This window comes from Geotrypetes seraphini, chromosome 3 (genome assembly GCF_902459505.1).
Source record: "Geotrypetes seraphini chromosome 3, aGeoSer1.1, whole genome shotgun sequence".
NCBI classification, from domain to species: domain Eukaryota; kingdom Metazoa; phylum Chordata; class Amphibia; order Gymnophiona; family Dermophiidae; genus Geotrypetes; species Geotrypetes seraphini.
In genome coordinates, this window is record NC_047086.1 from 125,900,707 (window position 1) to 125,912,939 (window position 12,233).

The following is a 12,233-nucleotide window of genomic DNA, read 5'->3' on the forward strand; positions in this document are numbered from 1 at the left end:
CTGAAGTGAAACCTGGGGGTCTTTAGCTTCCTTGCACTTGGCTTCTGTTGGCAAAGTCTAAACCAGCTACACTAAAACCACAATCTTTCCTTTGAAAACTAGACTTCATTTGCTAATTCTAGAGAGGTCACAACCAATACTCACATATAAATAAATCTGTACTAAATGGAGCAATGCCCTTTTTCCTTGCTTGTGAAAATTGTATCTTCCATGCACTGTGCAATATTTCAAAAGTACACACGATAAGCAATCGCTCCTATTCTTCATCAATTCAAAATTAACGAAATTCTTTAAGCTACTAGTCTATAACTGCTTTAATCCCCAGGCTATCTAGGTATCTCCTTTGCATACTGGGAAGTATTGTTTCTCAACATTTTTACCCTAAAAGGGTATGACTTTTTTTGTTACGCAACTGTCCTAATATTTTTTTTATTTTATTTTTTTGCTATAAAGAAATTTAATTTTTAAAAAATAAACTGTTTAAAACATGACATACAGTATATGATAATAAATATGCGCGTCTTTGAAAACATAACAAACCAAAGAACCTGAGTTGTACTTGCATCTTCCTTTGCAATCCCGGTGCATGACCTCTCTTTGGAGGCTGTGAATTTATGAGCACCGAAGTGGTTCGTCTTCTAGTCAGTGTAGAGAGACCACATCAATTGTCACGCTGCTCTGGCTACAGCTGCACTTACCGGCACAGGGGACTTGCGGAGGAGATGGTTAAAGAGGTTCAATACTAGCGTTAAAAGAGCATTGCCATTTGCTACATGAAACATTAACACTGAATGGATGATATTCTTTTAACATACATTGTTCATCAAATACAGTCAATTATTGAAGAATTATAGCTTACAATAAAGTCTATTAAATTAGCTGCAGCAGGGTACAAAGTCTAACCTGGAGTTTCTGTTTTATAATATGTGTCCACCAATCTTCACATAAAGAGCAATAATCAAATCTCATTTTTAGCCTCTGACATGGACTTTTTCATTATTGCCTACTATAGAAGGATAAAGGTTCGCATGGATCCCACCAACATATGTACTTCCTGGGAGAGGATTAGCTTAGCATAGTTTAGCTTTGGAAAAAAAACAAGAACACATGCACTGAATGCAGTAATCAAAGTAAAACAGTACTTGTATGCTTTGTTTTTATTGCAGCAAACTCCAAGGTTTGTTTAAACGTGGGCGGTTTTGGTTATCTAGTCCATAATGTGTATTGAGCTGCATCGCCAAGTTCACATGACGCACACATCCAGTATATTGACTTTTTAAGTGACAACTTAAAATTCTTTAACCGTTTTTCCTAGAAGCTGGCTCAATGACCAGGCTATTCCCTGATATCACGAATACTGGATGCAAATGCTACCACGGCACCCTAGGCAAACTTTCTGCTTTGTACTCCCCCCCCCCCCCAAAAAAAAAAATTTCTTTTTAGTCTCCTAGGCCCTTCCGAACAATAATTAAACTCAACAATCATCAGACATCATACCTTTAAATAACAAACGGTTCAAAGCTGAAGGTCACGGTTTCTCAGCTTGTGCGGCCGTCAGCATCAAATTTGTTTTGACTTCAGCTGCTCTTTGCCATTGTCTGCCCCCTCCTTTCCCGGAAGGTGCCACACTAGGTGACTGCCTTGTTTGCCTGATGGCTAAAGCTAGCCCTGAATGCTACTGCATTACATGGAAAATTGAGCTTTCCAACCACACTTTGTTTTCATTAATGGCTTGTTTTTGTCATATCTTATTGCATCATCACTTACTGTAACTTATAAGGAAATTATTTGTGTGTACATTCATCTCACTGGCAGTTTTTCTTGCATATCTATATTTGTTAGTATTGGTAGAGTGACCATAAACAGCATGGACTAATGAAAACCAAAGTGTTTTTGACTTGCTAAAATTTAGAGCCCTCAGTTGCACTTTCTGGTATTTTATTTCCTTTAGATTATGCACTAAGTAGTGTTTCCAAAAGCAGAAACCTGAAATGATCCAATGCCATCATTTAATCGACCTGCGCTGGCTTATGTCGATCTTTCTATTCTGAAACTACACATTAAGAATGCAAGCCACCCAAGAAAACAAGACATGAAATATGAAAACTACAGTTGAAGGTCATCTAAAGATAAAATACACCAGAATTCTCCTTCTCTTTAGAAATCCGTAAGGCTCTCTACTTCTCATTCTGGTTTCAGTAATTCACAAACTTTTTCAGCAGCTATACTGAAAGATAACAACACTGACGTTTGTAGAAGTGAATTGTAATAGGTGGACCTAGGACGAAAATGGCTGTGGTCTCATTGAACTAAAGATGAAATGAGAGGTAGGAGAAGTCTTCAATTTAAGGTCCTTTAAAGTTTTGCCAGAGCTACATAAGATCCTCCCTTCCCCCCCAATCAAAAGAAGTCTAACAAGTAAAGCTTGACTCGAAAGGGGACAAGCAGGACTTCATTCTTTTACCTTGAGATGGGAAAGGGGAAAGAGATGTCAAGCTTATATTTTCAGCTGATTTCACAGTTCTATTTCTTGCTTAGGCACTTTTATAATATACAAATAAAATTAAGTATTTCACTCTATGTTTCACATACAGTAAGGGAAGAATCCAGGGGCCCATGTAGACAAAATCTCAATCATGTTTTTTTCCAGTTGGTGCAGAGGTTATAGCTAACTTCTGATTTTCCCTTAGAAGTAGTACTGGAACATCTCTGTTTTTGCTATATAAATCCTATATATCTTAAAAAAATAAAGCCTCTGAGAGACAGCGTACTTCACAAGAAAACAGCAAGTTGAAAGCATGGCTAACTCAAAGATTAGGAGCTTAACCCTTCGCAATCTAAATTAATGAAGACAAATGTACAAGCTCACTATTTTTTTTTAAAACTCTATACCATCTTAAGTAGTTATCTATTTTCAAGACTGGTTAACAGTGAAATTATCTATAAGGGTTAGGCTCTTTGGCCCAGATTCTCTAAATGGCGCTGGTGTTTTAAGCACTGGTAAGACCCAAACTCAGTAAAAAAAAAAAAAAAAATGCCATTGAAACGTTTCAAACTGAGTTTCAAGGCACCTAAACAATGGGCACCATAATCCCGCCTCCATGAACGCTTTAGACTGCCTAACACTACTGTGGGCGTGGTTAACACCAGAAGTGGCATTAGGTGACCTAAAGCGACCATAGAGGTGCGATTCATATCATAGGTAGGCGCTGGAATTGTAGGCTAGGAAAACCCTAGCCTATATTACCGGTGCCTACCTTTGCTGGAGGTGCAATTCTGTACCCATTGCGTGATTGACATGCAATTGAGGGTCTCCAACAATGGTGCCAGTTACAGAATCCGGACTTCGATCTCCAATGCTAAACCTACCTTTACTCACTTGCAATGTGAGAAAGCACCAGCAGAATGGCCCATTGTCTTATTTAGGAATAAAGTTAGCAGTCATATCATCTTGTCACCTTGAAAGCAAGTTGGGGGATTTGTTTTTGCCTTTAAGAACATAAAACTAGCCATACTAGATCTGACCAATGGTCTATCTAGCCCAGTATCTTTCCACAGTGGCCAATCCAGGCCACAAGTACCAGGCAAAAACCCAAATAGTAGCAACAGCAGAAACTCAAATCTCTGAATTTCCAGTTCCACAATGGAAACATGGCTTGAAGTTTTAAAGCACAAAAATAAAGGTTAGTGAAAACCAAATATATAAAAGGAGGAACCTGCAGTCACAACCCTAACCTAATGGATGGTTATCATCTGCCATCATTAAGTATGTGGTCATGTGATTCATGCGAATTAAAAAGGAGAAAAAAAAAATCAGCTATTCAACCTAAATCTTACAAAACATGAGAAGCACCATTTCTGGTACACGCTTGTGACCTTTAACCACAAATCAAATGTCTCCAAAGCACACATGCATCTTTTGTTTCTCAACTCTTTGAATTGAAACACTCTTGTTGACATTACTTTTAAAGACTAACACATTCTGCATAGATGTCCATAACAGCAATAATGCCTTTTTAAGAAGGTGTTTATGGATTAGAAGTGGGCCTCAAATGGTAACTTGCCTGAGTTTTTCTTTGGCCTTTTCCAGACCAAGAATTTGTTTATAAGTTATTACTTTCAAGACACCAAAAGACTGCACATATTTCCTCAGACTCACTAAGCGGCCAAAAAAGCAAACAGGATGCTAGGAATTATTTAAAAAGGGATGGTTAACAAAACTAAGAATGTTATAATGCCCCTGTATTGCTCCATGGTGCAACCTCATCTGGGGTATTGCATTCAATTCTGGTCTCCTTATCTCAAGAAAGATATAGTGGTGCTAGAAAAGGTTCAAAGAAGAGCGACCAAGATGGTAAAGGGGATGGAACTCCTCTCGTATGAGGAAAGACTAAAACGGTTAGGGTTCTTCAGCTTGGAAAAGAGATGGCTGAGGGGAAATATAATTGAAGTCTACAAAATCCTGAGTGGAGTAAAATGGGTACAAGTGGATCGATTTTTCACTCTGTCAAAAATTACAGGGGACACTCGATGAAGTTACAGGTAAATACTTTTAAAAACCAATAGGAGGAAATTTTTTTTTTTACTCAGAGAATAGTTAAGCTTTGGAATGTGTTGCCAGAGGTTGTGGTAAGAGCGGATAGCACAGCTAGTTTTAAGAAAGGTCTGGACCAGGGGTGCCTAAAAGGTCAATCACGATCGACCAGTAGATCACAAAGGCAACATGAGTCGATCACAGAGCCCATCCTGGGCTTCGCGATAGAGTCGCATTGCCTTTGCGTTCTGTTCTCCCTGCTTCACCGATGCCAGGCCAGGCACATACAAGTACTGGGCCCACAGCCTTTCCCCCCCCCCCTGACATCAATTTTGATGTTGCAGAGGAAGTTCTGGGCCAGCTAATCACTGCCTGGCTGGCCTAGAACTTCTCCAATATCAGAATTAACGTCAGGGGGAAAGACTTGTGGGCCCAGCGCTTGTACATCAGAGAAGCAGGGAGAAATCGGGGTGGTGGCTTGGGGGGGCAGGGAGAAAGACAGACAGAAAGAAAGAAAGAAAGGGAGGGAGGGCAGGGAGAGAGAAAGAAAGAAAGACAATAAGAAAAAAGGGGGCAGAGAGAGAGAAAGTAAGACAGAAAGAAAGAAAGGGGGGATAGAGAGAAAGGGGAGAGGCAGGGCGAGAGAAAGAAAGGGGAGGGAGGGCAGGGAGAGAGGAAGAAAAAGTTGGACTCATAGAGGGACAGAGAGAGATGTTGGTTGGGGAATGGAATCAGGTCTGGAGGAGAGGCAGAAAGAAAGAAATATTGTATTTACAGTCAGAAGAAAGAAGTGTAACCAGAGACTCATGAAATCACCAGACAGCAAAGGTAGGAAAAATGATTTTATTTTAAATTTAGTGATAAAAATGTGTCCGAATTTATATCTGCTGTCTGTATTTTGCACTATGGCCCCCTTTTACTCAACCGCGATAGTGGTTTTTAGCTCAGAGAGGCTATGAGCTTCGGGATCAGCTGCTTCTATGAATTAGCTAGAGGAGTTACCGGTGAAAGCCATAGAACTGAAAACAGCAGTTACAGTAGATGAGTGACAACCATGCACAAAGGTGCTGTAATTTATACTTCAAGGGATACTTCTGGTAACTCTAGTAGCTAGTTTCATAATTTTTTGTGGCTTGTAACTGCCTCTTTTTTCATTGGGACTTTATGCTAGCAGCATACAAATTTGCAGCCTAAAACAGCACTGGGAATGGATACGTGTTTGAAAGTTTAGAAGATCCCCAGTGAAATAGGTTTGGCAATGAACATTTCCAGCAGCACAGGGATCAATGGCAGGATCTGTCAAAATGGTGCTATGAGCCCCACAGACTCTATGTCTTTTCTAAGTTTTATCAAGGCTTCAACCAGAGGCACTGGAGGATATACGTAATGGAGGCCTCACTGAAAGGAGATAATCTCTGTTGTGTAAATTCATTAGACTAGTTTGTCTTCAGTTTTAATCTTTTTTTTCCAAGCTTATTGCAAAGCAATTAAATCAAGACTGTGTAGTGATGATTCCACCCTCCCACACACACACCTTGTTGCCAAAAAAGAAAATTAAAATGAATTTGGAAGAAACAGGAAGCCTAGTGATTAGATCAGACCTAGGCTCAAATTTTGCTTCTTATCATCTTGTTACCCACTTAGAATGAAAGATCCAGATCTCTGGAACAGAGACTTGGAAATGTATGTAATTAGTTGTAAAGCATCATGAACATAAGAATAGCTTTACTGGGTCAGACCAATAGAAACACAGAAACATAATGGCAGATAAAGGCCAAATGGCCCATCTAGTCTGCCCATCCGCAATAACTATTATCTCTGTCCCTCTCTGAGAAATCCCACATGCCTATCCCTGGCCCTCTTGAATTCAGACACAGTCTCTTTCTCCATCTCCTCTTCCGGGAGATTGTTCCATGCATCTACCACCCTTTCTGTAAAAAAGTATTTCCTCAGATTACTCTGAAGCCTATCACCTCTTAACTTCATCCTATGCCCTCTCATTGCAGAGTTTCCTTTCAAATGAAAGAGACTCAACTCATGCACATTTATATTACATAGGTATTTAAACGTCTCTAGCCCAGTAGCCCGTCCTCACACTCGCCAATCCTGGCCAAAACCCAAGGAGTAGTAATATTCCAAGCAGTGGCTTCTCAATAACGGACTAAGGACTTTTTCATCCTGGTTTAGGATGTTATATAAATGGTAAAATAATTATTTAAACAAGAAAAAAAATCCCAGACACTAGAGTCAATGCAATCTAGTGCAAGACTGTTCACTTGCAGATTGAAGTCTGTAACTCTGCTGATCTGTATAGCTATAGCTAGCAAGGATCAGAGTTAGCATTTGAAGGAAAAGCCTTCAAAAGACCCTCTGTACAACAGGAAGTAGTACTGGTGGCTTCTCTCTGAGCTACACTCAGAACACATTCCCCCAGCAAGATGCTACGAGATCCCATACCACAGATGGAGCTGTTTGTTCTTGGATGGATTAAAGAAGACCTTTGCTACTACACTATAACGTCACCAGAACTACACAACTGATTACAACACCTCTCTGCAATTTTACGTGCATGGTATGATGGTCATTTACACTGAATAGCCTCTATTTTACAAGTATGATTTTATAGCCATGTGAAAATTAGAGAACAACAATAACGGAGCGTGAACAAATGATCAATAAGAGATAAAAAAAGGCATTACACTAGTCATCTTCTATGCTTCCTTGGTTACATTTTTAGAAAGACAACAGGTCTCTTTTTACACTTTTTATAAAGGCACATGAGCAATAGTGCTCATACCACAGCTATGAAACATATTCAGATGATATTCAAAAACATTTGTGGGGTCAGGAGCCAATATTAATTGGGTAAGCACTTTTCTTAAAAATTCATTGTCAGTTAATAGAAAAGATTTGGCCAGACAATTGGAGACTGGTCCAAAATGCATTAATTTATATTTAGAAGGAGCTGTGGATGTTCCAGAGGCAGGGCTAAGACTTATGCAGACACTAGCTATATTCAGCCGCTATCTAGATAAATGTATCTGTTTAAGAGGAACACGTAATCAACACTCCTCATTTTAAATGGATAACTTACCCATTTAACATGAAGTTATCTGTTAAGATGTGTTATTTTACTATTAACCTGTTATTATTTATTTTAAAATTTTCTATACCGTTTACAGCTAAACGGTTAACAAAATGTACAAACATAGTTTTAAAAACATAATAAAATAAACATACAAACAAGCCTTAAAATTCATAGCAAAAAAAGACTAACATAACTTTGCATAAAAGCAGAGCTTAAGAGACATGGGTAAAAATTAATAGCATATCATAGATACGGATTAATAGCGTATCTGTAGATCATAAACAGTTTATCAGGTTTGCCAAAAAAAAGATATGTCTAAAAGGAAAGCATCGACAAACAACTGTGTTTTAAGTAATTTTCTAAACATACCCCTCTCACAACAGTTCCGTATCTGCCCTACCAGGGAGTTCCAAATCTTAACTCCTACACAATAAAAGGTCTTTTTGCCAGTGTCGACTAACCTTGGATTCACAGTCGTCTTCAGTAAGGCCAAGTTCTCAGTAACTAGACCTTATTGCATAAATGGAACCTATGCTAAAACAGTACAAGTTGGTGGTAAAATAACACAACTTAACAGCAGTTCACACTGATAACTACAACCTTAAGTTTAAGACCGCATCTGACGTAAACAGAGAGGTCCACTGAATCCCGGGCACAAAGATAATCTACTTATCTTTAGGTGGTAGCCCCAGGTTTGAATATTGACCCCTTAAATCCTTATTCCAGAAATTCTTCAAGCCGCCTCAAAGCAATGCTCCTGGAAGCAGCCACGTTGGTAGGAATGACAAACTACCTCAACTCACTGTGTTCAACCAGTCCATAAGAAAGGACATCATACACTACAAGTGCCAATCAGATCCCATTTCATATGAAGCAGTTTGTAATATCGTTCTGATCATGACTATTGCCAACAGTTCAGTGTAAATTATCTTTTAAACCAACAGAGAGTGAAGTCCCCCCTTTTGCGGTGTGTACTTTCAAACAGCAAAAATCAAGTACGGCATTGGAAAGTATAATATCATTTTCTTAGAACTCCTTACCATTCAATGTGAATATAACAAAAAATACTGCCTTATCTGGTTTTCTTTCAATTTCTAGTTTTGGAAAATTTTGAACATAATTCAAAGTTAACCAGGATTTGTACAGGAAATATAAAGATCAAAGCAACTAGGAAAATGAAAAGGGGGGAAATAATGTAGTTGTGTGGTCAGAAGGCTTCAAAAATGTAGAGGAAACTTTTGGGGGAAAATGAAAGAATTCAAGGAAAATAGTTAAATCAACAGCTTTAATACATAGTATTTCTGTTGAAAATACAACTACTCTAATATTCCTAAGTTTTTACCCAGGGAAGATTTAGGGCTCCTTTTGCAAAGCCGCGGTAATAGTTTAACGCGCGTAATAGCGCATGATAAACTACCGGCCGCGCTATCTGCTACAGCCTCCTCTTGAGCAGGCGGTAGTTTTTCGGCTAGCGCAGGGGTTGGCGTGTGATTAAAAGTTGCGGGCATTAAAGCCGCTACCGCGGCTTAGAGGCCAAAAAGCTAAATAAAACACCAGAAAAAAACCTCCCTCCCTCCAAAAATGCCCAGATGAAAGTGAATGCTTTCTCCTGAAATTTCACCAAATATTTACAGGGAAACTTAAAGACAAAATCTGCACCAATGGCCATAAGCTGCTGGTGTAAGGACATAAAACTTTTTCTTTTAACTTGTGTGGCCTTACAAATGTCAGGAAAGACTCTCACTTTATGGCCAAGGCCACAAAATGAATGGTAAACAGCTTTATCCATTTCTAATGCAAAACCGCCATCAGTGAAGCCCTTTCCCTCCTTCATCCTGCAATTGTTCTAGTCTATGAGTAAGAGTCACACTCTCAAAGGATAATTGTCCCTTATTTTCTTCTTCCTCATGACAGCTCCTTTCGAATTTTGCAACAGGGCATCGTTAATGTCAGTTTAGAAAAGGTATTGGGTAGACAGTAGCTACGAGAGCTACTTAAATCATGGTACAGAAAATTAGCCTTTCTTAGTTGTTGTATCATTAGATGACTGTTGTGCAAGCTCCAAACCACAGACTGCAGTTACAAGCTGTCCTACAAAGCAGATGGATAGTGAATATCCTGCTTACTTGAAGACATTTCTTGACCCAACAAAAACAACCAGCTAGAAAACAAGTAAAGTGCAAGGGGTTGGGATCTTTGCAACATGAAGGTGCTAACATTTGGCAAAAACAAAGGCTTGCCACTGGACAATCATAGAAATAACTCAGTGCCCCAGACTATGGCTCACAAGCTGAAGAATTGCATGAACTCCAAAATCCTAAGAGGTTCCTAATTGTTACTTACAATGAATATTTTAAAAAGACAAGCAACGAAGAAGTGGCCCAAAAATCTAGAAGGAACTAATTAAAGTCCCTTCTCCTGAGACTGCAGACTTAATTTCCAGTTCCCTAACAGTCAAGGGTCAGCTGATTTTTGAGTGAAAGAGAACTTTTTTCTCTTGGGTAGCATATTAGGTAATACAGACTATACTGCAGGTGCTAATACCAAATGGTCTGCACTGTAGCATATTCTTGTCTCTGTATATACAAAACACACAGTTCAAAATAGGCTTTTGTAACTGGTGGTATAATCTCCTTTGGGAACTTAAGAATATCACATGCATGATGCCTCACATTTCCATAGGTGCTATTCCTTCTAGATTGGTAAAGTTCAGATTATTCTTCCAAATTATTCTTCCTGGAGTTTGGGGTTTAAAAAAAAAAAGTTTCAAGCAAAGAGCAATCTTTAAAAACATTAACCTTCCGGGCTTGTAAGGAAGCAACCATTCTTTTGAAGGCCTTTAATAATATAATTAAAAAACAAGTCTTCATGGCCCTCAATTTGGGATTCAGTTAGTTCAACAGTTGTATGAAAAGTGTCCATAGGATCTATAAGACTTTATTCCAGAGACAAAAGCCAAAACCTTCCCAGAGACATTCGGAGAGTCTTCAGAAATAAGACAGCAATACCCCAGTTGACCTCCTTCAATTCACTTTGAGCCTGCTATAGCTCTTTTTGCTGTCCCTTCCCTCTCTTGACCTTCTCTATGCATTGAAGAAGTCCTCACACTGGTATCATCTTGCAAATAACAATAGAATTTCACTAAAGCAGCAGCTCACATATGAGGTGAGGTTTTTCAGTCCAGAAAGATTGCTCTTGAAGGAAACGGCAAATGCAAGTATTTTGTGTGATATCAAGTACCAAGTTCTTCCCAAATTCACAGTGTCGGATGGTGAGAGGAAACGAAAATGCAGAACGAGGCAAAGTGATGGTTCCTAGACTAGGTGGCCTGGCAAAAACAGACCACCACTATCTGAGTCACCTAAGGATCCTCTGGTCTAACAAAGGAGTCAATGGGTCCAGACTTAAGTACATAAGAACATAAGCAGTGCTTCTGCCGGGTCAGACCAGAGGTCCATCCCGCCCAGCAGTCCGCCCCCGCGGCGGCCCAACAGGTCATGACCTGCCTTAATCACCAGAAGGGGCCCCCTTGCCCCCTAGGTTTCTCATCGAAGTCCTATCTTCCCATCAATGTCCTAACCCTCTGGCCTTGCACCTGCACGACCTGGTGAGCTGTCTATACTTATGCAACACCCCAGCACCTCCCTCAGTACCCCACGATCCCCTTTTCCCTCAGGAATCTGTCCAATCCCTGTTTGAATCCCTGTACTGTACTCTGCCGGATCACTTCCTCCGGGAGCGCATTCCATTTGTCCACGACCCTTTGGGTGAAGAAAAACTTCCTTGCATTTGATTTGAACCTATCTCCCTTCAGTTTCTCTGAGTGCCCCCTCGTACCTGTCGTCCCTTTTAGTCTGAAGAACCTGTCCCTGTCCACTCTCTCTATGCCCCTAAGTATTTTGAAGGTCTCTATCATATCCCCCCTGAGCCTCCTCTTTTCCAGAGAGAAGAGCCCCAGTTTATCCAGCCTCTCAACATATGGGCAGTTTTCCAGCCCTCTTACCAGTTTCGTTGCCCTCCTTTGGACTCTCTCAAGAACTGCCATGTCCTTCTTGAGGTGCGGCGACCAATATTGAACACAGTATTCCAGATGTGGGCGCACCATCGCTCGATACAGCGGCATGATGACTTCCCGCGCCCTGGTTGATATGCCCCTCTTGATGATGCCCAGCATCCTGTTGGCTTTCTTCGAGGCTGCTGCACACTGTGCGGATGGTTTCATGGATGGATCCACTAGCACACCCAAGTCTCTCTCAAGTCCGGTGTCTTCCAGCAATCTCCCCCCCATTTTATACTCGAACAACGGGTTCTTTTTCCCTATGTGCATGACCTTGCATTTATCTACGTTAAAGCGCATTTGCCATTTGTTTGCCCAGTCCTCCAGCTTATCGAGGTCCCTTTGCAGTTCCTCACACTCCTCCCTGGTCCTAACTCTGGCGCAGAGCTTGGTATCGTCTGCAAATTTTATAACCTCACACTTTGCCTTCGTTTCCAGGTCATTGATAAATATGTTGAAGAGTAGCGGCCCCAGCACCGATCCCTCGGCACACCGCTCGTGACTCCCCGCCAGTCAGAATATTGGCCCTTTACTCCGACCCTCTGTAGTCTACC